Source organism: Arachis stenosperma, chromosome 9, assembly GCF_014773155.1.
Source record: "Arachis stenosperma cultivar V10309 chromosome 9, arast.V10309.gnm1.PFL2, whole genome shotgun sequence".
In the NCBI taxonomy this organism is placed as follows: Eukaryota; Viridiplantae; Streptophyta; class Magnoliopsida; order Fabales; family Fabaceae; genus Arachis; species Arachis stenosperma.
This window is the reverse complement of record NC_080385.1, coordinates 82117070-82143164: the sequence shown is the minus strand read 5'-3', so window position 1 is coordinate 82143164 and position 26095 is coordinate 82117070. Positions and strand designations below refer to the sequence as shown.

General features: G+C 37.0%; 1 non-coding gene across 1 annotated transcript; it reads left to right on the top strand.

The window, feature by feature from the left end:
- The first annotated feature begins 5183 nt into the window (after positions 1 to 5183).
- On the top strand, positions 5184 to 5287 carry LOC130952797 (small nucleolar RNA R71). Its single transcript, XR_009074973.1, has one exon. It is a non-coding gene; the product is annotated as a small nucleolar RNA R71 (small nucleolar RNA).
- The last annotated feature ends 20808 nt before the right edge of the window (positions 5288 to 26095 follow it).

The following is a 26095-nucleotide window of genomic DNA, read 5'->3' as shown; positions in this document are numbered from 1 at the left end:
GGAAAGTAGGCGTTCTTGAGCCACACAGTATCTCCATATGCTTATCTGAAATTCCTACCAATGAATCTGCATAAGTATTCTATCCCTTTTATTATTTCTTCTTCTTTTATTAATTTTCGAAATCATAAACAATTTTTAATCTGCCTAACTGAGATCTACAAGGTGACCATAGCTTGCTTCATACCAACAATCTCTGTGGGATCGACCCTTACTCACGTAAGGTTTATTACTTGGACGACCCAGTACACTTGCTGGTTAGTTGAACGGAGTTGTGAATTCAACCAGTACCATAATAATGATGCTTCTCACAATAGTTTTGTGTACATACCAAAGAGCCAATATTGTTGATCACAATTTCGTCCACCAATAACTCCAGCTAAGTAACATAGATGGTAAATAAGATGAGGAAAAGCTATCCTTGCCAAAGTAGAGGGCTTATCGGCTATTTTGTAGAATTCATGGGAGATGACTTCATGAACTTCTACTTCCTCTCCATCCATGATGCTATGAATCGTGATGGCCCGATCCACAGTAACTTCAGATCGGTTGCTAGTGGGGATGACGGAGCGTTGGATGAACTCCAACCATCCTCTAGCCACAGGCTTGAGGTCCAGTCTTCTTAGTTGAACTGGCTTGCCTTTGGAATCTCTTTTCCATTGAGCTCCTTCCACACATATGTCCATAAGGACTTGGTCCAACCTTTGATGAAAGTTGACCCTTCTAGTGTAGGGGCGTGCATCTCCTTGCATCATGGGCAAGTTGAATGCCAACCTCACATTTTCTAGACTAAAATCTAAGTATTTCCCCCGAACCATTGTAAGGTAATTCTTTGGGTTCGGGTTCTTACTTTGATCATGGTTCCTAGTGATCCATGCATTGGCATAGAACTCTTGAACCATTAAGATTCTGACTTGTTGGATGGGGTTGGTTAGAACTTCCCAACCTCTTCTTTGGACCTCATGTCGGATCTCTGGATACTCATTTTTCTTGAGCTTGAAAGGGACCTCGGGGATCACCTTCTTCTTGGCCACAACATCATAGAAGTGGTCTTGATGGGCTTTGGAGATGAATCTTTCCATCTCCCATGACTCGGAGGTGGAAGATTTTGTCTTCCCTTTCCCTTTTCTAGAGGTTTCTCCGGCCTTAGGTGCCATAAATGGTAATGGAAAAACAAAAAGCTTATGCTTTTACCACACCAAACTTAAAATATTGCTCGCCCTCGAGCAAGAGAAGAAAGAAAAGAAGAAGAAGAAGAGAAACTATGGAGGAGAGTAGGGGAGGTGTAATCGGCCAAGGTGTAGAAGAGGGGGTTGTATTGTGTGAAAATTAAGGAGAATAGGGGGTTTATATAGTGAGGGGAGAGGGAGTAGGTTTGGCCTTTTAGGGTGGGAAAGAAATTTTGAATTTTGAAGGTAGGTGGGGTTTATGGGGAAGAGTGCATGGATGTGAGTGGTGAAGGGGGTAATTGGGAAGAGAGATTGAGGTGATTGGTGAAGGGTTTTGGGGAAGAGTGTTTATTGGAAAGAGAGGATGAATGTTGAGAAGAGTGGAGAATATGGTAGGTGGGGATCCTGTAGGGTCCACAGATCCTGAGATGATCCTGTGGGGTCTACACATCCTGTTGCGCCAAAGTGATGCATGTTCTGGGCGTTCAACGCCCATGTGTAGCATGTTTTTGGCGTTGAACGCCAATTCCATGCTTGTTTCTAGCGTTCAGCGCCAGCTCTCCTCAGGGTGCATTCCTGGCATTTGAAGCCAGGATGTTGCTTGTTTCTGGCGTTCAACGCCAGATCCATGCTCTGTTCTGGCGTTGAACGCCAGCCAGATGATCCTTACTGGCGTTTAAACGCCTGTAAGTCCTTCCTCCAGGGTGTGATTTTTCTTCTGCTGTTTTCGATTCTGTTTTTAATTTTAATATTTTTTTCGTGACTCCACATGATCATGAACCTAATTAAACATAAAAGAATAATGAAAATAAAATAAATTTAGATAAATAAAAATTAGGTTGCCTCCCAACAAGCGCTTCTTTAATGTCAGTAGCTTGACAGTGGGCTCTCATGGAGCCACACAGGTGATCAGGTCAATGTCGTATAGTCCCAACACCAAACTTAGAGTTTGGTTGTGGGGATTCAATACCAAACTTAGAGTTTGGTTGTGGCCTCCCAACACCAAACTTAGAGTTTGATTGTGGGGGTTCTGTTTGACTCTGTACTGAGAGAAGCTCTGCATGCTTACTCTCCCTTGTTATAGAAGGATAGCCATGTGCCTTAAACACAAGGTAGTCCCCATTCAATTAAAGGACTAATTCTCCTCTGTTAACATCTATCACAGCTTCTGCTGTGGCTAGGAAAGGTCTTCCAAGGATGATGCATTCATCCTCCTCCTTCCTTGTGTCTAAGATTATGAAATCAGTAGGGATGTAAAGGCCTTCAACCTTTACCAACACGTCCTCTACCAATCCATAAGCTTGTCTTACTAACTTGTCTGCCATTTGTAATGAAAATATGGCAGGCTGTACCTCAATGATCCCTAGTTTCTCCATTACAGAGAGTGGCATAAGATTTATGCTTGACCCTAGGTCACACAGAGCTTTTTCAAAGGTCATGGTGCCTATGGTACAGGGTATTAAGAATTTCCCAGGATCTTGTTTCTTTTGAGGTAAAGTTTGCTGAACCCATGTATCAAGTTCACTAATGAGCAAGGGAGGTTCACCTTCCCAAGTCTCATTACCAAATAACTTGGCATTCAGCTTCATGATGGCTCCTAGATATTGAGCAACTTGCTCTCCAGTTACATCTTCATCCTCTTCAGAGGAAAATAATCTTCAGAGCTCATGAATGGCAGAAGGAGATTTAATGGAATCTCTATGGTCTCTATATGAGCCTCAGATTCCTTTGGATCCTCAATAGGGAACACCTTCCTGCTTGAGAGACGTCCCATGAGATCTTCCTCATTGGGATTCGCATCCTCTCCCTCCTCCTTGCATTCGGCCATACTGATTATATCAATGGCATTGCACTCTCTTTTTGGATTCTCTTCTGTATTGCTTGGGAGAGTACTAGGAGGAGTTTCAGTGATTTTCTTACTCAGCTGGCCTACTTGTGACTCCAGATTTCTGATGGAGGATCTTGTTTCATTCATGAAACTTAAAGTGGCCTTAGACAGATCAGAGACTAAATTTGCTAAGTTAGAGGTATTCTGTTCATAATTCCCTGTCTGTTGCTGAGAAGATGATGGATAAGGCTTGATATTGCTGAGCCTATTTCTTCCACCATTATTAAAGCCTTGTTGAGGCTTTTGTTGATCCTTCCATGAGAAATTTGGATGATTTCCCCATGATGAATTATAGGTGTTTTCATAAGGTTCACCCATGTAATTTACCTCTGCCATTGCAGGGTTGATAAACCACTATTTCATAGTTTATATTGTATTTAATTGAGTGGTTTTATCAAGCTTTTCACCCACTTATTCATAAAATTTGCATGATTTTACAAGTCCTTCCTAGTTTAGTTCTATGATTGAAAATATGCGTCTTTGGTCTTAATTTAGCTAATCTTAATCCTCTCTTATTACCATTCGATAACTTGATCTGTGTGTTAAGTGTTTCAGGCTTCATAGGGCAGGAATGACTTAGAGAATAAAGAAGAAGCGTGCAAAAATGGAAGGAACACAAGGAATTGAGGAGATGACCAGCGAGAAGTCACGCGGTTGCATGGCTGACGCGACCGCACGGATTGGAAGCTGCACGAACGATGCGAATGCGTGGACGACGTGCACACGTGATACGAAAAATGCTAAGTGACACGATCACGTGGACGACGCGGACGCATGACGTGCGCGATCTGCAGAATTACAAAAGTCGCTGGCAGAGATTCTGGCCGCATTTCAACCTAGTTTTCAGCCAAGAAACACAGATTAAAGTCAGGGAACATGCAGAGACTCAGGAAGCTTTTTTATAATTCATAATTTTAGTTTTAGATGTAGTTTTTAGAGAGAGAGGTTTTCTCCTCTCTCTTAGGATTAGGATTAGGATTTTTAGAACTTAGAAATATTTTTATCTCATCTTTTTATCAGGTTCAATATCTTTTTATTTCGACTTCTCTTAATTGTTGATTATTGATGTTGCTTGTTTGGCTTATGACTTTTCATATTTTGATTTTTTATTTTATTAATGCAATTGAGATATTTCAGGCTTATATGTTACTGATGCTTGGGCTCTATCCAAATTATTTTCATTCAAGTAGATTTTATTCCCTTTTGGCTTTGGTTGATTAATTGGTAACTCTTGAGTTATCAAACTCATTGTTGACTGAAAATTGGAATTCTTCAAGAATTAATTCGAGATCCAATAACTCTAACTTTTCCCAAGGAAAGACTGGGACTTGAGGATTCGAATTAATTCAATCACTTAACTTACCTTCATAGTTAGAGGTTAACAAAGTGGGAGAAAAATCCAATTCTCATCACAATTGATAAGGATAACTAGGATAGGACTTCCAGTTCTCATATCTTGCTAAGAGTTTATTTTATAGTTATTTATTTATTTTAATTGTCATTTGAATTACTTGTCATACTTCTTCCTTATTTCCAAAACCCCCAATTTTACCTTTTTCATAGCCAATAATAAGAACATACCTTCCTGCAATTCCTTGAGAAGACGACCCGAGGTTTAAATACTTCGGTTATCAATTTATTTAGGGGTTTGTTACTTGTGACAACCAAAACGTTTGTAAAAAAGGTTGATTGCTTGGTTTAGTAACTATACTTACAACGAGAGTTTACTATAACTTCTGAACCATCAATCTTCAGTTTCTTCAAGGGTTCTCAGGATCATAAGCTTCTTCTTCAGAAGATGCCTCTTTAGTACTGTTGGATGCATTTTGCCATCCATTCAGACTTTGAGAAATCATGTTGACTTGCTGAGTCAACACTTTGTTCTGAGCCAATATGGCATTCAGAGCATCAATTTCAAGAACTCCCTTCCTCTGAGGTGTCCTATTTTCACGGAATTCCTCTCAGAAGTGTACATGAATTGGTTATTTGCAACCATGTCAATAAGTTCTTGAGCCTCTGCAGGCGTTTTCTTTAGGTGAATGGATCCACCTGCAGAATGGTCCAGTGACATCTTAGAGAACTCAGATAGACCATAATAGAATATATCTAATATGGTCCACTCTAAAAATATGTCAGAAGGACACTTTTTGGTCATCTACTTGTATCTTTCCCAAGCTTCATAGAGGGATTCACCATCTTTTTGCTTGAAGGTCTGAACATCCACTCTAAGCTTGCTCAGCTTTTGAGGAGGAAAGAATTTATCCACGAAGGCCGTGACCAGCTTATCCCAGGAGTCCAGGCTATCTTTAGGTTGTGAGTCCAACCATGTTCTAGCTTTGTCTCTTACAGCAAAAAGGAAAAGCATGAGCCTGTAGACTTCAGGATCTACTCCATTCGTCTTAACAGTCTCACAAATCTGCAATAACTCAGTTAAAAACTGGTAAGGATCTTCAGATGGAAGTCCATGAAACTTGCAATTCTGTTGCATTAGAGCATCTAATTGAGGTTTCAGCTCAAAATTGTTTGCTCCAATGGCAGAAATTGAGATGCTTCTTCCATCAAACTTGGAGGTGGGTTTAGTAAAATCACGAAGCATCCTCCTTGCATTATTGTTGTTGGGTTCGGCTGCCATCTCCTTCTCTTGTTCGGAAATTTCAGAAAGGTTGCCTTTGGATTGTTGTAATTTAGCTTCTCTTAGTTTCTTCTTCAGAGTCCTTTCAGGTTCAGGATCAGCTTCAACAAGAGTGTTTTTTTCCTTGTTCCTGCTCATATGAAAGAGAAGAGAACAAGAAAAGAAGAGGAATCCTCTATGTCACAGTAAAGAGGATACTTATTATTAGTAGAAGAAGAAAAGAATAAAGAAAGGAGAATCCAAACACAAGGGTAAGGATAGAGGCAGTGATTGGAGATGAAGAGAGGTGAAGAGAAGTGTTAGTAAATGAATAAATAAATAGAAGAAGATGAGAGAGACAATTTGAAAATTATTTTTGAAAAGGAGTTAATGATTTTCGAAAATTAAAGATGAGATAGAATTAAAATTAAAATTTAAAACAATTAGTTAATTAAAAAGAATTTTTTTTGAAAAAAGAGGGAGGTATTTTCGAAAATTAGAGAGGGGAGAGTGGTTAGGTGGTTTTGAAAAAGATAAAAAACAAACAAAAAGTCAAATAATTAGTTGGAAGAGATATTAAAATCAAATTTGAAAAGATAAGAAGATAAGAAGTTAGATAAGATATTTTAAAATCAAATTTTTGAAAAAGATAAAATTTTAAAAAAGATATAATATAAAAGTTAGGATAAGATAGATTTAATTTTTAAAGTTAAAATTAATTACTTAACTAACAAGAAACTAAAAGATAAGATTCTAGAATTTAAAGATTGAACCTTTCTTAACAAGAAAGTAACAACTTCAAGTTTTTGAATCAATCACATTAATTGTTAGCATAATTTTCGAAAATAAAGATAAAATTAAGAAAAATATTTTTGAAAAACATTTTTTTAAAAAGAAAATTTTGAAAATTAATAAGAAAAATAAAAAAAGATTTGATTTTTGAAAAAGTTTTGAAAAGATAAGATTTTTAAAATTAAAAATTTGACTTGACTTATAAGAAACAACTAATTTTAAAAATTTTTGACTAAGTCAACTCAAATTTTCGAAATTATGCAAAAATTAAGGAAAATATATTTTTTATTTTTGAATTTTTAATTATGAGAGAGAAAAATATAAAAATGACTCACAACATAAAAATTATGAATCAAAACATATGATGCATGCAAGAACACTATGAATGTCAAGATGAACACTAAGAACACTTTGAAGATCATGATGAACATCAAGAGCATATTTTTGAAACATTTTTGATGCAAAGAAAACATGCAAGACACCAAACTTAGAAATCTTTAATGTTTAGACACTATGAATGCAAAAATGCACATGAAAAACAATAAGAGACACACAACAAGAAAACATCAAGATCAAATAAGAAGACTTACCAAGAACAACTTGAAGATCATGAAGAACACCATGAATGCATGAATTTTCGAAAAATGCAAGAAATATATATTTTTTCTAAAACATGCAATTAATACCAAACTTAAAAATTGACTCAAGACTCAAACAAGCAACACAAAATTTTTTTTGTTTTTTATGATTTTATGATTGTTTTTGTATTTTATTATTATTATTTTTTTTCGAAATTATATTTTTGAAAAACGAAAATAAAGAAAAAATTTTCGAAAGAATTTTGAAAACTCTTTTTTTTAAAAGAAAATAAAAAGAAAATTACCTAATCTGAGCAACAAGATGAACCGTCAGTTGTCCATACTCGAACAATCCCCGGCAACGGCGCCAAAAACTTGGTGGATGAAAATGTGATCATCAACAATGGCGCCAAAAACTTGGTAGCACTCTCAAACGTGAATCACACTTAGTCACAACTCTGCACAACTAACCAGCAAGTGTACTGGGTCGTCCAAGTAATACCTTACGTGAGTAAGAGTCGATCCCACAGAGATTGTTGGTATGAAGCAAGCTATGGTCATCTTGTAAATCCCAGTCAGGTGGATTCAACTATATTAAGAGATTATTGGATTTTCGAATAATAATAATAAAATTAAACAGAAAATAAAGATAGAGTTACTCATGTAATTCAATGGTGGAAATTTCAGATAGGTGTGTGGAGGTGCTGTGTTCCTTCTGAATCTCTGCTTTCTTACTGCTTTTATCCCATTTTTGTCACTCCTTTCTATGGCAAGCTGTATGTAGGGCATCACTATTGTCAATGGCTACATCCCATCCTCTTAGTGAAAATGGTCCAAATGCTCTGTCACAGCACGGCTAATCATCTGTCGGTTCTCGATCATGTTGGAATAGAATCCCTTGATTCTTTTGCGTTTGTCATCACGCCCAACAATCGTGAGTTTGAAGCTTATACCGGAATCCTACTCGGAATACCACAGACAAGGTTAGACTTTCCGGATTCCCATGAATGCCGCCATCAATTCTAGCTTATACCACGAAGATTTTGATTAAGGAATCCAAGAGATATGCACCCGGTCTAAGGTAGAACGAAAGTGGTTGTCAGTCACGCGTTCATAGGTGAGAATGATAATGAGTGTCACGAATCATCACATTCATCATGTTGAAGTGCAACGAATATCTTAGAATAGGAATAAGTCGAATTGAATAGAAAATAGTAATTGCATTGAAACTTGAGGTACAGCAGAGCTCCACACCCTTAATCTATGGTGTGCAGAAACTCCACCGTTGAAAATACATAAGTGATGAAGGTCCAGGCATGGCCGAATGGCCAGCCCCCATGAAAAACCAAATGGTCAAAAGAACTGGATAGTCCAAGACATCTAATAAACTAGTAAAAAGTTCTATTTATACTAAACTAGCTACTAGGGTTTACAGAAGTAAGTAATTGATGTATAAATTCACTTCTGGGGTCCACTTGGTGTGTGCTTGGGCTTAGCTTGATCTATCCACGAGCTGAGGCTTCTCTTGGAGTTGAACGCCAAGTTGTAACGTGTTTTGGGCGTTCAACTCTGGTTCGTGATGTGTTTCTGGCGTTTGACTCCAGAATGCAGCATGGAACTGGCGTTAAGCGCCAGTTTACGTCATCTAATTACGAATAAAGTATGGACTATTATATATTGCTGGAAAGCTCTAGATGTCTGCTTTTCAACGCCATTAAGAGCGTGCCATTTAGAGTTCTGTAGTTCTAGGAAATCCATATTGAGTGCAGGGAGGTCAGATTCCAACAGCATCAGCAGTCCTTTGTCAGCCTCCTATCAGAGTTTTGCTCAGGTCCCTCAATTTTAGCCAGAAAATACCTGAAATCACAGAAAAACACACGAACTCATAGTAAAGTCCAGAAATGTGAATTTAGCATAAAAACTAATGAAAACATCCCTAAAAATAACTAGATCATACTAAAAACTACCTAAAAACAATGCCAAAAAGCGTATAAATTATCTGCTCATCACTAAACCTTCTCGGAGCTCATGTTGGGTATCTACTATGGGTTTCCTTTTTCTTCCATCTTCAATGGAGTTCTCTTCCCCATCGATCAATTCATCATTAGGCTCTTCCTTGGCACGAGTGGGTTGAGAGTCTATCTTCTCTAGTGACTCGCTGTCTTTTAAGGTTATAGCATCATTGCTGGACTTTAGAGTTAATAGAGGCAGCAACGGTGAACCACTAGGTGTCACAAGTTGTGGAGGAGTAAGGTTGTTAGAGGTAAAGGCAGGAGGTGATAAACGGGACAAGACCTTGGCAAGAGTTGCCATACAATTGTCTTGTTTCCTTTGAAATTCCTGCTGTTCTTGAATGAAGGCTTGAAGATTATTCTCCTCATGAGGAAAGTTGGAGTGAGTGGTATGATGATGAAGGTTAGGTTTCTCCAACTTTGGTAATGGGTAAGTTAATTGAAGAGAAATTGGTGGTGGGAATGGCAAAGGGGCTTGAGAGTATAGTGGTTGTGTCTCATGTAGAAGATACGAAGGACAAACATGTAGAGGGGAAAAGTTGTATTGATGGTGTGTTCCACTAGGTATGAGGGGATGATAGGCTTTAGGATCATAGGGTCTTTGTGAAGTTCCTTGTCGCCAAGAATTGCTTGCTTGCGACCCTTCCTCAATTTGGCCTCCCATACCTTGATGTGAATTGATGTTGGTATTATCTTCCCCTACAAAATGATAGCAACCAAACTCCAAGCCAAAAGGGTGATAGCTCATGGTGCAAAGAAGATAAGACTTAACAATATTAACGAAAGAAATGAACAAATGAATATATATCCTAACTTTATCTATTTACCTAGGACTAAACAAACAAACACGTGAGTTACTACCATAAGTTAGATAGAGGCACCATCTATCAATTAGTGTCAAGTAACAAATAAAAATCAAATATTCATACTATTCACATATTCACAACAGCTAACACTATAGCACACATTGCACTTAGTAATCCCCGGCAACGGCAAAAAATTATTGGTATGGTTTTTATCGCCGGTTAGGAATTTTTCCCCCAAAATAGGGATCAATTCATTGGTAGCACAGTCCTAATCGACAATCAACTCCCTACCATAGTTTGGAAGGACAAAGGATGTCACAATTCAAAACAAATATAACCGAGAGTATTTAGACTCCCGGGCCATCTCCCAAGGACCTAGTGACCAATGAGTGCACAATTTGGGTTGTGAGCGCAACAAGATTTTCAATGAAGATATAAACAATTAAAGAAATAAATAAATATCCAAAATTGCAAGTAATGAACTAATAAAGGAATTAAAGAACTAACTATGTAATATAAACAAGTAAACTATAAAGTGATTGATGTATGTTTGTGTGTGTGTGATTTAAAACATAAATGAAATCTTGGCTTGGAATGAGCTAAGGGTCCTTTCCTCGTTGGAACCACAACTATAACAATTGTAATGGATTAATCTCACTTATTTAACCCTCACATCGGAGAATAAGTCAAGTAAGCATAAGTGTTCCCAATCCACAAATCCTAACTCACTTACTAATTACGTTAGCAACAAGTTAGCGTTAGTGGAAAGAAGAACAATTAATAATCCAAGAATCATCACTAAATGTTGGACATTCCAACTCTGGGAACCCAATTGCTCATTTTTCCCAGGCCAAGAGGTGGAAATTTAGCCCATAATCAAAATTGACATTTCTACAAACATTTTGTGGGCATAAATGTAAACCATACTAAAATTAAGAAAATGGTTGAAACTATGAGAAACAAATTATCAAAATCAACAATACTAACTCAAACAAGCATATAACAATCATCAATCATCAACAAGAACTCAAAATTTCAAAAAGTATATATTAACACCAAGACTTTAATTACAAGTAAAAGTATCAAAAGGGTAACTATAAAGAGTAGTGATTAAGAATTACTCACAATGGAGGCTAGCAAAATCCAAGAGCAAAAAATAGAAATGGCACTTGAAATGTAAAACTCTAATATAAACCCTAATGGAGATGAGAGAAAACTTAGAGAAAAGAGAAACAACCCTAAAGCCTCCTACTACACTCCTAAAACTATTCTAATGATATTCTATGGTATGGTATGGTTTTCCCCATGTTTTCCCCCTTCATTATCAGCTATTGGCTTCAAAATTGGGCCTCCAATCCATAAAAAACGCGAGTCACGTGTGTTTTTAATGAAGGCCTGTGCGGGTACTTGTGCGTATACACAGACGTATGCACATGCACACTCGGCCAAAATCTCTGGTTGTGCAGACGCACACTTCGCGATGCGTTGGATGATCGTGCGACGCGCAAGATGCAGTGCACGCACGCTTCACTCTACTATGATACCTATGTTGGACGCACACATCGGTTTGTTCTTCTCCTCTGATTCTTAATGCTTCCTCCTCCTTGCATGCTCCTCTTCCATTCTCACCAAGCCATTCCTACCTTATACATCTGAAATCACTCACAAACAACATCAAGGTATCGAATGGAAGGTAAATGGAATATAATAGACTAAATTAGGCACAAAATAGCATGTTTTTATAACCAAGCACAATTTAGGAGGAAAGCTCAAAAGCATACTATTTAAGGTAATATGTGCTGGTTTATATGATGAAATCCCCTCAATTTCAACCAAAAATCATCATCAAATATGGATTTATCAACCCTTTCGCAAGCCTCTCCTTGGCACAATCAGACCACAAACACATAACTAGGAAATTATTGATCCAGACATTAATTCCTAGAGCCTCTTTAGACTTTAAATGTTTTGTCTTAAGGAAACTCTCTAATCGGGCTTTCAATCGATAATCCCAGTCCAGTTGGCCTAAGTTATCGGGTGATAAAGCACCCTCGGATTTTCTTACCCAAGTCTTTCCTTGAAACACAAACATCACAAGCACATAACTGGGTCCTAGTCATTTGTTCTTAGGGCCTTATGACTTTTAAATTTCTGATCATTCTAGACTTGTCTCCCACTACTTCAAGGAATTGATTTGAATTCTCAAAATACTTTTTCAAATTCCTATTTTTGAAGATCATCCTTCTGTTTTTGCAAGATTATAATATCTTAAGTTCATCAAATGTAACCACCTATTTTGAGCTCCACCATTTGGTTTTTAATTATCACTCTTTCCATTAAGATATCCTCTATACAAAGTGATTACTAGAGGAACAAACATATGAGTTACGAGTTTAAGCATTGAAGAAAATCATACACGAAAAAGAAAAAGAAGAAAAACAGAAAAATTAAAATGAAAAGAAAAAGGAAATAACAAAAGGAATAAAAGAAATAACTAACCATCAGAGGAGATAATTTATTTTAACCTAATCTTACCCAAGATTACTTATTTATGATTAGTGCTTTCTTTATCCATGTTCTTCATTCTTCCATTATCAATCCCTGGCAACGGCGCCATAAAACTTGATGAACAGAATTCACTCCCCATATAAAATAAATCCGTTCGTTGGCAAGCGCACCAAATTATCATCAAGTAATAACCCACAATAGAGCGGGCTCGAATCCCCAGAGATTGATTGATAGAGCAACTTTAGTTAATGAGTGAATTTAGTTAAGCTAAATAATAGAGATTATGGAGTACAGAAGGTTAAATAGCATAAATATAAATGACTCAAAAGTAAAGGAAAGTAATAAAGTGCAGAAACCTACATGGCAAGAATGTAAAGAACTGAAACATAAATGGCTGAATTGTAAATGGGAATGAGGAATAGCAGAAATTAAAGAAAGCTATAAAGAATAGGTAAGGTAAGAATAGGGGAAATTGTAACAACCCTAGTTTTTGAAAATTTGATAATTAGTTATTGGTGATTTATTTTATTTGTTGATAATTTCATTTTAAGAAAATTATTTTGCTAAAGGTAATTAAATGGAGTTTCATGATAATTGAAGTTTAAATTAATTAGAATTTTTATATAAACTTTATTAGATATTTGGTATAATTGAAATTATAATTTTGATAAATGAAAAATAAGAAAGAATTGTATAATTTAATTTAAATAAATCCTATTTTGAATGAATTATGTTATTAATTTGAACTCGTAGAAATTATTTTATTAGAAATGATTAGATTGATATTTATAAATACTTTAAGTTAAAGTCAATTAATATTTATGTACAATTTTTAATATAATTAATTATTTTATAAATTGAAATTAAAGTTTCAGAGATAGAAAACTAATAGAGATTTGTATGATTTAATCTAGAAAATTGATATTTGAATTTAAATTGTACTTTACAAAATATAATTAACTTGTTCATTTTATAATTTAAATTAGAAATAATTGATTAAACTTAGCAATATGTTGATAAATAATGTTTCTAAATATTTTTAATAGAGTACATTTGATTTTAAAATTATCCTATCCTCCAATTTTATCAAAATATCTATTCATATCTATCCATATTCTTTTATAAAATCCCTAATTCCTAAACCTAAATTCCCAAATTGAATCAGAAACCCTAATTCCCAAATCCCAGAAACCCTAACCCTAATTTTTCCCCTTTCCCCAACCTTGAAGCACGCAGCCCCCACCCCCTTCCTTCCTAAACACAATACACACACAAAACAGAGAAAGAAACGTAGAGATAGAGAGGGACAAGAGAGAGATCAGAATCGAAGAAGAGGGAGGAGCCTCGCCGCCACCGCACACCATCGCACCCAGCCGCGTCTTGCTCGCCGTCGTGCCATCCACCCACGCCAAGAAGGAAGACAGAAACGGAGGAGAGTAGCGTCGCGTCTGCCGTGAGCTCGCCGCCGAGGAAAGCCGCGTCGCCGTCGTTCATTCGCGTTCTGCCATCGTCGCTTCAAGGGTCTATCGTCGCCGCCGCCGTCGCCTGAGAAGAACCCGAAGAGAGAGAGGGAGCCCGTAGAGAAGGACGCAAAGCAGGAGCCTCCGTGTCGCGCCGCCGATCTGTCACCGTGTTGCTGCGTCACCGTTAATGAAGCTTCTGCCACCACCATGAACTGCAAACAGAGGAGAGGGAAAGGGATGAGTTCGCGAGGGAGAAGAGGAAGCAACGCTGCCCTTCCATCGCCGTTGCTGCCAAGGTTTATGGAGTCTGACGAGAACGCACTGCTGCCATTGAGCTGTCTGTTGCTGTTGTGGTCGTTCTGGCCGTCGGAGAACCACCGATGGAGCTCGTTGGAACTGCTCAGAGATTTTTGTCACTCATTCTGATTATATCCTGTTTTGAGAATCTCACTGCTGTCTCTGGAATCACAAACCAGAAAGGGGAGGATGCCGTTTTCCTTGTTGCTGTTGTTGCCATGGGAACTGGTGCTGGGAACTGCTAACGGAACTGCTGTGCTTTGCGATCTTCGTGAGTTTTGACATCGAGGTAGGGGATTTAACGTTTTTAATTTAGAATGCCTACCAAGTTATTGGATAAGTGCAAATGGTTAACAATATTTAAGAATTTCTTAATTGACATGAATGACTTGAAATGCATTTGAAATTAGTTGGTTGTTGTGATTATTCTGAGCTGTAACTAAAATTAGATGCTGCTGTGAATAATGATTAATTTAGTGTAATTTATTAAATTGAAATATGCTGAGTTAATTATTGAAAAGCTGTCGTATGGATAATTGATGAATTGAGTTTGGATTGTTGCTGTGAATGTCTTAGGGTTTTGTTGTTGTGAGTGTTTGAAGTTGTACTTGATAATAGTTTTCTAATTTTTGATGGATTTGTTGGAAATTCTGATCTTATGTGATATCGCTGAGTTGGCTGAAATCTGGTTGTGAATTGTATTTTGAATTACTGATCTTTGTGATGGATTGGCTGAGATTCTGATCTTGAATGAGTTATTTTGAATTATTTGATATTGAATTGGAATTTTAATATATTCGAATGGCTGTGAAATGGACTTGTGATGGGTTGGAACAGGTTGAAAGGTGGCTGCAAGTGGTGATTCATTTAATGTTACTTATTAAATTGAAATATGATGATGTAATTATTGAATGAAATGTATTTGAGAAAAGTTAGTTGTGGTAATTATTCTGAGTTATAATTGAAGTTGGATGCGGATGTGAACTGAGTTCAGGTTATGGCTGTGATATTGAATGGCTTCGTTGCCGTGAGTAATTAACTGATGAGGTTTACTTTGATTTAAGGCCGTGATTGTTACGGGTTTTTCTGATTATTTTAGAATTGCTGGAAATTCTGATTTTAGTTGATTATGCCAAGTTGGTTATTATTGTTGATTTAAGTCTAATTAGAGTTGATTTTGAGGACAGTTAAAGAATTGAAGGTTGACCACTGGACTATTTTCTTAAAATATGATCTTTAGAATGAAATGGTAACTTTGTTAATAACTAAACAACTTTAAAAATAACTAGAAATATGAAAAGTTATTGTTTTGGATATTAGTTATGAATTCTTGAAGGTGGACTGGTTTATTTTTAAAGAATGGTTTATAGAAACTCTGATTTTAATTAATGTTAGGATGTTAGTTTTCAAACTGATTTATGTTGAGATGATTATTGAGCATCTGTTGTGATAACTGCTGATAAAAGAATTGGAGATTTGTTGAGAAAGAGGGAACCCGTAAGGGTGGCTAAGCCCGAGTTTTAGGGGAGGTGCTGCCGTAATTTTGTAAAATCTGAGGTTTTACTTGAAAAAGTTATTTTAGAAGGTTTGAATTTGGAAAGTTATGTTATTTAAGTTTTATCTATTGATTAAAGTATTATGTATGGGCTGGATTTATTATGAAAACAATTTTATTTAGGTAAGAAAAGAATTATATTATTTTGAGTTTGAATTACCAAAGTTCATGTTCACGTTTGAATTGTTTATAAAAGAAGTTATGTTTTGAGATTTATTCAACATGAAAAGAGTTATGCTTGGGGTTTGAAATAAAGGATTACTTTTTAGAAATTTAATGAATATGTAATATTTGAACTTGAATGGTAAAGAAAGATAGTTTCTTTTGAGTCCTTGAGAAGTTGGTAAACTTGAAAAAGAGTTTTATTTGGTTACTTTTAGTAAGAGGGTGATGTTTTGAAGAGTATTTAGCGAATTTAAAATAAATGATTTTCTTGAGTCTTTTGAAAGAAAATTAAACTAGAAAGTGGTTTTAAAATTGGTTTGAGTTAAGAGGTTGCAAAAGTGGAAGTCGTAAGGTTTGTACAACATGATTGAATAAAGAAAGAGAGAGATGTTGTGTAAGAATATGTAACTAGAAATGAATAATGAGAATGATAACTTATGATGATAATTACACAGATTCTTTTGAGGAAAGGTATTTAGTTTACGAGATTGTTGGCAAGGACGTGGGTTTTGTCCCGCTTGCGTATTTATGATTATAAAAGAGAATAAAAAGCAGAGGACCTGTTGAAAGGTCATTTGTTGCTTGAGGCAACCGAAGAGATGTGTTTATTCATTTGTTGCATTACGGCAACTCCTGAGATGTTTATGTGATGATCTGCTGCGTGAAGGCAGTCAGATAGATGGTGGTACGACCACTAAGAGCGCTTCCCTGGGATACTTAGCTATAATGCTATTCTGTAAGTCAGAGGACTCTTACAGAGGTATCGAGAAAACACAACTAGCATATACTCCTGTAAGTCAAAGGACTCTTACAGTGAGAGTGTGTGTGTGCTCCTGTAAGTCAAAGGACTCTTACAGTGAGTGTGTTGGGCAGATATAAGTTAACTAGCTCCGCCATGCAAGTCAAAGGACTCTTGCAGTGGGTTGCTAGTGCCGCCCTGCAAGTCAAAGGACTCTTGTAGTGGTTTGCCTCACAAGTCAAAGGACTCTTGCGAGGGGCGTTGCCAACAGGGAAGCCTTACCTGGTGAGAGGACTCCGGGTAACGTCGGGAGCGGGTATGTAACCGACAAATGAGCTTATTACCTGCACTAGGGCTAGACATGCATCATCCTTGTGTGTTCATTTGCATTTGATTGGGTTTGCTCGTTGTACTTCTCTGTGATTCTACTGTCTGCCTTGCTGTGACTTGTTTGTGTGTTGAATTGAAACTCTTGTTAGTGCTATTAGTTGGTGAATGTATGATGATGATTAAGAATTGACGTTGTGATTGAAAATTAACTATGTGGTTGAAAAATGTTTAAAGTGACCAGTTTTATATTTTGGAATTTGTTTTGAGCTTATATTTTTTGAAAGAGGTAAACAATTAGTAAAGTAAAACCAAGAGTAGTATTTTCAAAGAGTTTTGATAAAAATATAGTTTCCTCGAGTATGTTAATTATTTGCATTTCTATTTTATTACTTTTACGGCATTCTCATTCTCTACTGAGAACGTGTGGTTTTTTCTCACCCCAAAATCCTCCACCTTTTCAGTGACACAGGTTCGAAGACTCCGTTTGAAGCTGTAGGCGATTATAGATCTTATTTATGAGTTAAGTTTATGACTTGAGTTATTTCCATAGAATTTCCCTCGCCCTTGTTACTTTGGTTTTTATTTTATGCAGAGGGATAGGATTTGTATGCGAGTTTTATTTGAAATCCTTTGTATGACAGATATTATTATTAATAATTATGTGATTATTATTACTTGGTGATGCTTGCTATATGATTTGATAAATAAAAACAAAATTTTCTGGTATTTTTACTAAAACTAAATCGCGATATCGAACTAAAGGCTCAATAGTAAATAGTTAATAAAGGAAAGCAGGTTGGTAACGCCTTACTTTTGGGTACGATCATGACGTTCTGGAAGTTGGGTCGTTACATATGGTATCAGAGCAGTTCGTTCTTGTTAGAGCCTTGGGAATGGACTGACTATGCTTCACTGCATACTCTGAGTGTCTGTCATGCTTTGTGACTTGTTCTGATAACAAGAGTTTGTGTTTTATTTGCATGACTGTCTGATGATTAACACTGTTGGTTTACCATTGCATGCCTCATGGTATTAGGTCTGGCCAACTTAATACTAATGATTTATGTGTATGGGAACACTAATGGGTTATCATAGACGAAATAGAGGAATAGGTAATGCGATTTACGGGGTTTGGGAGCGTTAGAGGTTATGAAGTTAGCTTCGATTCGACGTATAATCTTTATTCGTGCCACATGAACTCGTGCTATCCTTTTCTTCGTTGCTTTCATTGGAATTCTCATGTTTGAATTTCCTTCTTAGAATGTGATTTGCTTGTTTCCCAACCGTACATTGTCATTCTTATATACCTTTGCTTGCCTATGAATCTGATTACTTACGTAACTCTTTGAATATTCATCATTGACAATGCCTATACTTTTGTCCATATATTCTGCTTTCTTTGATTTCAGTTTGAACTTATTTTATTCTAACAATTTTCGAGGACGAAAATTTTTCTAAGGTGGGTAGAATATAACAACCCTAGTTTTTGAAAATTTGATAATTAGTTATTGGTGATTTATTTTATTTGTTGATAATTTCATTTTAAGAAAATTATTTTGCTAAAGGTAATTAAATGGAGTTTCATGATAATTGAAGTTTAAATTAATTAGAATTTTTATATAAACTTTATTAGATATTTGGTATAATTGAAATTATAATTTTGATAAATGAAAAATAAGAAAGAATTGTATAATTTAATTTAAATAAATCCTATTTTGAATGAATTATGTTATTAATTTGAACTCGTAGAAATTATTTTATTAGAAATGATTAGATTGATATTTATAAATACTTTAAGTTAAAGTCAATTAATATTTATGTACAATTTTTAATATAATTAATTATTTTATAAATTGAAATTAAAGTTTCAGAGATAGAAAACTAATAGAGATTTGTATGATTTAATCTAGAAAATTGATATTTGAATTTAAATTGTACTTTACAAAATATAATTAACTTGTTCATTTTATAATTTAAATTAGAAATAATTGATTAAACTTAGCAATATGTTGATAAATAATGTTTCTAAATATTTTTAATAGAGTACATTTGATTTTAAAATTATCCTATCCTCCAATTTTATCAAAATATCTATTCATATCTATCCATATTCTTTTATAAAATCCCTAATTCCTAAACCTAAATTCCCAAATTGAATCAGAAACCCTAATTCCCAAATCCCAGAAACCCTAACCCTAATTTTTCCCCTTTCCCCAACCTTGAAGCACGCAGCCCCCACCCCCTTCCTTCCTAAACACAATACACACACAAAACAGAGAAAGAAACGTAGAGATAGAGAGGGACAAGAGAGAGATCAGAATCGAAGAAGAGGGAGGAGCCTCGCCGCCACCGCACACCATCGCACCCAGCCGCGTCTTGCTCGCCGTCGTGCCATCCACCCACGCCAAGAAGGAAGACAGAAACGGAGGAGAGTAGCGTCGCGTCTGCCGTGAGCTCGCCGCCGAGGAAAGCCGCGTCGCCGTCGTTCATTCGCGTTCTGCCATCGTCGCTTCAAGGGTCTATCGTCGCCGCCGCCGTCGCCTGAGAAGAACCCGAAGAGAGAGAGGGAGCCCGTAGAGAAGGACGCAAAGCAGGAGCCTCCGTGTCGCGCCGCCGATCTGTCACCGTGTTGCTGCGTCACCGTTAATGAAGCTTCTGCCACCACCATGAACTGCAAACAGAGGAGAGGGAAAGGGATGAGTTCGCGAGGGAGAAGAGGAAGCAACGCTGCCCTTCCATCGCCGTTGCTGCCAAGGTTTATGGAGTCTGACGAGAACGCACTGCTGCCATTGAGCTGTCTGTTGCTGTTGTGGTCGTTCTGGCCGTCGGAGAACCACCGATGGAGCTCGTTGGAACTGCTCAGAGATTTTTGTCACTCATTCTGATTATATCCTGTTTTGAGAATCTCACTGCTGTCTCTGGAATCACAAACCAGAAAGGGGAGGATGCCGTTTTCCTTGTTGCTGTTGTTGCCATGGGAACTGGTGCTAGGAACTGCTAACGGAACTGCTGTGCTTTGCGATCTTCGTGAGTTTTGACATCGAGGTAGGGGATTTAACGTTTTTAATTTAGAATGCCTACCAAGTTATTGGATAAGTGCAAATGGTTAACAATATTTAAGAATTTCTTAATTGACATGAATGACTTGAAATGCATTTGAAATTAGTTGGTTGTTGTGATTATTCTGAGCTGTAACTAAAATTAGATGCTGCTGTGAATAATGATTAATTTAGTGTAATTTATTAAATTGAAATATGCTGAGTTAATTATTGAAAAGCTGTCGTATGGATAATTGATGAATTGAGTTTGGATTGTTGCTGTGAATGTCTTAAGGTTTTGTTGTTGTGAGTGTTTGAAGTTGTACTTGATAATAGTTTTCTAATTTTTGATGGATTTATTGGAAATTCTGATCTTATGTGATATCGCTGAGTTAGCTGAAATCTGGTTGTGAATTGTATTTTGAATTACTGATCTTTGTGATGGATTGGCTGAGATTCTGATCTTGAATGAGTTATTTTGAATTATTTGATATTGAATTGGAATTTTAATATATTGGAATGGCTGTGAAATGGACTTGTGATGGGTTGGAACAGGTTGAAAGGTGGCTGCAAGTGGTGATTCATTTAATGTTACTTATTAAATTGAAATATGATGATGTAATTATTGAATGAAATGTATTTGAGAAAAGTTAGTTGTGGTAATTATTCTGAGTTATAATTGAAGTTGGATGCGGATGTGAACTGAGTTCAGGTTATGGCTGTGATATTGAATGGCTTCGTTGCCGTGAGTAATTAACTGATGAGGTTTACTTTGATTTAAGGCCGTGATTGTTACGGGTTTTTCTGATTATTTTAGAATTGCTGGAAATTCTGATTTTAGTTGATTATGCCAAGTTGGTTATTATTGTTGATTTAAGTCTAATTAGAGTTGATTTTGAGGACGGTTAAAGAATTGAAGGTTGACCACTGGACTATTTTCTTAAAATATGATCTTTAGAATGAAATGGTAACTTTGTTAATAACTAAACAACTTTAAAAATAACTAGAAATATGAAAAGTTTTTGTTTTGGATATTAGTTATGAATTCTTGAAGGTGGACTGGTTTATTTTTAAAGAATGGTTTATAGAAACTCTGATTTTAATTAATGTTAGGATGTTGGTTTTCAAACTGATTTATGTTGAGATGATTATTGAGCATCTGTTGTGATAACTGCTGATAAAAGAATTGGAGATTTGTTGAGAAAGAGGGAACCCGTAAGGGTGGCTAAGCCCGAGTTTTAGGGGAGGTGCTGCCGTAATTTTGTAAAATCTGAGGTTTTACTTGAAAAAGTTATTTTAGAAGGTTTGAATTTGGAAAGTTATGTTATTTAAGTTTTATCTATTGATTAAAGTATTATGTATGGGCTGGATTTATTATGAAAACAATTTTATTTAGGTAAGAAAAGAATTATATTATTTTGAGTTTGAATTACCAAAGTTCATGTTCACGTTTGAATTGTTTATAAAAGAAGTTATGTTTTGAGATTTATTCAACATGAAAAGAGTTATGCTTGGGGTTTGAAATAAAGGATTACTTTTTAGAAATTTAATGAATATGTAATATTTGAACTTGAATGGTAAAGAAAGATAGTTTCTTTTGAGTCCTTGAGAAGTTGGTAAACTTGAAAAAGAGTTTTATTTGGTTACTTTTAGTAAGAGGGTGATGTTTTGAAGAGTATTTAGCGAATTTAAAATAAATGATTTTCTTGAGTCTTTTGAAAGAAAATTAAACTAGAAAGTGGTTTTAAAATTGGTTTGAGTTAAGAGGTTGCAAAAGTGGAAGTCGTAAGGTTTGTACAACATGATTGAATAAAGAAAGAGAGAGATGTTGTGTAAGAATATGTAACTAGAAATGAATAATGAGAATGATAACTTATGATGATAATTACACAGATTCTTTTGAGGAAAGGTATTTAGTTTACGAGATTGTTGGCAAGGACGTGGGTTTTGTCCCGCTTGCGTATTTATGATTATAAAAGAGAATAAAAAGCAGAGGACCTGTTGAAAGGTCATTTGTTGCTTGAGGCAACCGAAGAGATGTGTTTATTCATTTGTTGCATTACGGCAACTCCTGAGATGTTTATGTGATGATCTGCTGCGTGAAGGCAGTCAGATAGATGGTGGTACGACCACTAAGAGCGCTTCCCTGGGATACTTAGCTATAATGCTATTCTGTAAGTCAGAGGACTCTTACAGAGGTATCGAGAAAACACAACTAGCATATACTCCTGTAAGTCAAAGGACTCTTACAGTGAGAGTGTGTGTGTGCTCCTGTAAGTCAAAGGACTCTTACAGTGAGTGTGTTGGGCAGATATAAGTTAACTAGCTCCGCCATGCAAGTCAAAGGACTCTTGCAGTGGGTTGCTAGTGCCGCCCTGCAAGTCAAAGGACTCTTGCAGTGGTTTGCCTCACAAGTCAAAGGACTCTTGCGAGGGGCGTTGCCAACAGGGAAGCCTTACCTGGTCAGAGGACTCCGGGTAACGTCGGGAGCGGGTATGTAACCGACAAATGAGCTCATTACCTGCACTAGGGCTAGACATGCATCATCCTTGTGTGTGCATTTGCATTTGATTGGGTTTGCTCGTTGTACTTCTCTGTGATTCTGCTGTCTGCCTTGCTGTGACTTGTTTGTGTGTTGAATTGAATCTCTTGTTAGTGCTATTAGTTGGTGAATGTATGATGATGATTAAGAATTGACGTTGTGATTGAAAATTAACTATGTGGTTGAAAAATGTTTAAAGTGACCAGTTTTATATTTTGGAATTTGTTTTGAGCTTAGATTTTTTGAAAGAGGTAAACAATTAGTAAAGTAAAACCAAGAGTAGTATTTTCAAAGAGTTTTGATAAAAATATAGTTTCCTTGAGTATGTTAATTATTTGCATTTCTATTTTATTACTTTTACGGCATTCTCATTCTCTACTGAGAACGTGTGGTTTTTTCTCACCCCAAAATCCTCCACCTTTTCAGTGACATAGGTTCGAAGACTCCGTTTGAAGCTGCAGGCGATTATAGATCTTATTTATGAGTTAAGTTTATGACTTGAGTTATTTCCATAGAATTTCCCTCGCCCTTGTTACTTTGGTTTTTATTTTATGCAGAGGGATAGGATTTGTATGCGAGTTTTATTTGAAATCCTTTGTATGACAGATATTATTATTAATAATTATGTGATTATTATTACTTGGTGATGCTTGCTATATGATTTGATAAATAAAAACAAAATTTTCTGGTATTTTTACTAAAACTAAATCGCGATATCGAACTAAAGGCTCAATAGTAAATAGTTAATAAAGGAAAGCAAGTTGGTAACGCCTTACTTTTGGGTACGATCATGACGTTCTGGAAGTTGGGTCGTTACAGAAATTCTTTGGGATCAAGAGATGTTGCTCTCTTTGGATTAAATTCAGCTCATCTTATCTACAATCATGCAACTCATTGACCTCTAGGCAATCATGATTGATTGAACCCTAATCCCTTGGTGATTCAATCTCTCAAATCTTGATAATCAGCCAATTCCTTGGTCTAATTTCTCATGAAGAGAGATATGCTTGTCCTTGTTTATACCACACATCCTCATAGATCCAAATAATGGGTGGATTTCATGTCACCATATCCAATCCCAAAACCCAAATCTACTAAAGTGTGAGAAGGAATTTCAAGCATGGTTTCATGTTTCCTTTTCCAAGGTTCCCATGAAACCCATTTTGCATTCAACCTCTTTCCCAAGATGATTGAACACTAACATGAAGAATGAAATTCCTTCTAGCAAATAAAAAAGAAGATGAAGACAAGAAGAAATTCACTATCATTAATCCATCAGGTACAATAGAGCTCCCTCTCCCAATGAGAGGGAGTTTAGCTACTCAAAGCTTAGAAAAAAGTACAAGAGATGGAGAAGATGAAGTGTAAAAGTAGTAAACCTAAAGCTAACTATCTAATCCAACTTTCTAACCCACTTTCCGACCCCCTTTTCAGTACTCTTAGGGGGTATTTTTACTGCTCCTACTAAAAAATAAAAATTACAAAAGAGGAATGAAAAATTACACTTGAAATAAAAGAGAAAAACTAATAAAATGGGTCAAGTGCTTGGCGTGTGCTTGGCATTAAAGTGGCGTGCTACGCCTGGCTCCTCAGCTTGACTTGGCGCGCCACGCCTGGCTCCCAAGTGCCACACCCCCTTTGTCCAACTTACCTGGCGTGCCACGCCTTCGAACTCAAGTGGCACGCCCAGGGTCCTTCCTTTGCTCTTCTTCCTCTAGAATCTTGAACTGGCGTGGCACGCCAAGGTCTGGCATGCCACGCCCTTACTGAGGCTCTTCCTCTTCCTTTGGGAATATAACACTGGCGTTCCATGCCCAGTAGCTGTCGTGCCACGCCTTTGATGAGTGCTTCATTTTCTTCCCTGAAAAATGGTACTGGCGTGCCACGCCCAGTAGGTGGCATGCCACTCCCATGATAATGCATGACTAAGACCCTCTGGCGTGCCACGCTCAGCATTCAAGTGGCACGCCCATGGTTACCTTGTCTTGGCGTGCCACACCTTAAGTCCCAAGTGGCACGCCCTTTGTTCTTCTTCTTTAGATGCTACATTTGGCATGCCACGCCTTCGACATCAAGTGGCACACCCATGTTGTAGCTGCATTCTTTCCTCTTTAGACCAATGGCCTGGTGTGCCACGCCTTCGAGTTCAAGTGGCACACCCAGGTTAAAAATAAGGATGGCGTGCCATGCCTAGAACCCAAGTGGTACTCCCAGTGTTGAACCTCCAACTCCTTTCTCTGGATCAATGTATTGGCGTGCCATGCCTTTGAACCTAACTGGCACGCCCATTGTCTATTAGGGGGTTGGCATGCCACGACTAGCCTGGCGTGCCACACCCCTTTTGTGGTCTTCAAAAGTGCTCTCTGGAAAGTATATTGGCATGCCACGCCTGGCCCTGGCGTGGCACGCCCATAGTTAAGCTCATTGTCACTTCTCTGGATTATATAACTGGCATGCCACGCTTGGCTTTGGTGTGCCACGCCCATTGTGATTCATCTCCCTAGCGTGCCACGCCTTGTCTTGGCGTGCCACACACATAGTGAGCTCCATGGGCTTCTTATCTGGGTTTACTAACTGGCGCACCACACCTTCGATATCAAGTGGCATGCCTATTGTAATTCTTGTATTGTGCCTTCTGGATTTGTAGACTGGCGTGCCATGCCCATTGCCTTCTCGATATCAAAGTGTAGGCGTTTGCACCAACTGGCACGCCCAGTTCACACGCCAAGCTTCCCTTTCTTGCTTCCTTCTTGCTTTGTTTCTCTTTCACCTGAAATTCAGCAAAAACTCACTTCAAAGCAATGTACCATAATATTCACCACTTAATTCATGAAAGTGCACTAGTTGAATGAGTTTACACTTCTTTTATGCTCCTTTTACATAGGAAAAAGAGGTAGATGATGTATGTCATCAACTTACTTCAAACATCGAGTTTAACAGAGCTTTAGGAATAAGTGTAAGTTATATAAAGAAGCATACGTGCTTGAAAAAGAAAGGAATAAGATAAACCCAAATCAATGTGGCTTAAATAAAAAGGAATGCCTTTGAAGACGCCTGACTTTAATTTAGGACACTAGGCGCCGTTGAATTTTTTGCTCCTTTGGACTTGCCCTAGCCAGACGCTAGGCTTCCAGAAGGCACACCGGGCATGACCTTCCTTGGTAGCATGTGGACACCAGGTGTGTTGTATGGCCGTTGGGCATTCACCCCTCCCTTTTTTGTTGAAAATTTTGAAAAGTACATAAACCAAAAGTAAAAATGCATGCAGAAGAAAGAAGAAGGACACGATTAATGAAACTATGGAATGAAAAAGAAAAAAAAAGAGAAAGAAAACTAACCATAGTTGGGTTGTGGTGGCATAAATCCCCACACTTCGTACAATTGAACCAAAAAATGCATTGGGTCGTCCAAGTAATACTTGAGTGAGTCAAGTCGATCGCATAAGGATTGTGGCTTGAAGCAGGCTATGGTTATCTTGCAGGTCTTAGTCAGGTGAGTAGTAAATTTGTTGGATTTGGTTAAAAGCATAAAAGGAATAAAGATGGAATTACAAGGTTTGATTAGAAGAATAAGAAGGTGGTTAAGTCTTGGAGATGCTTTGTCCT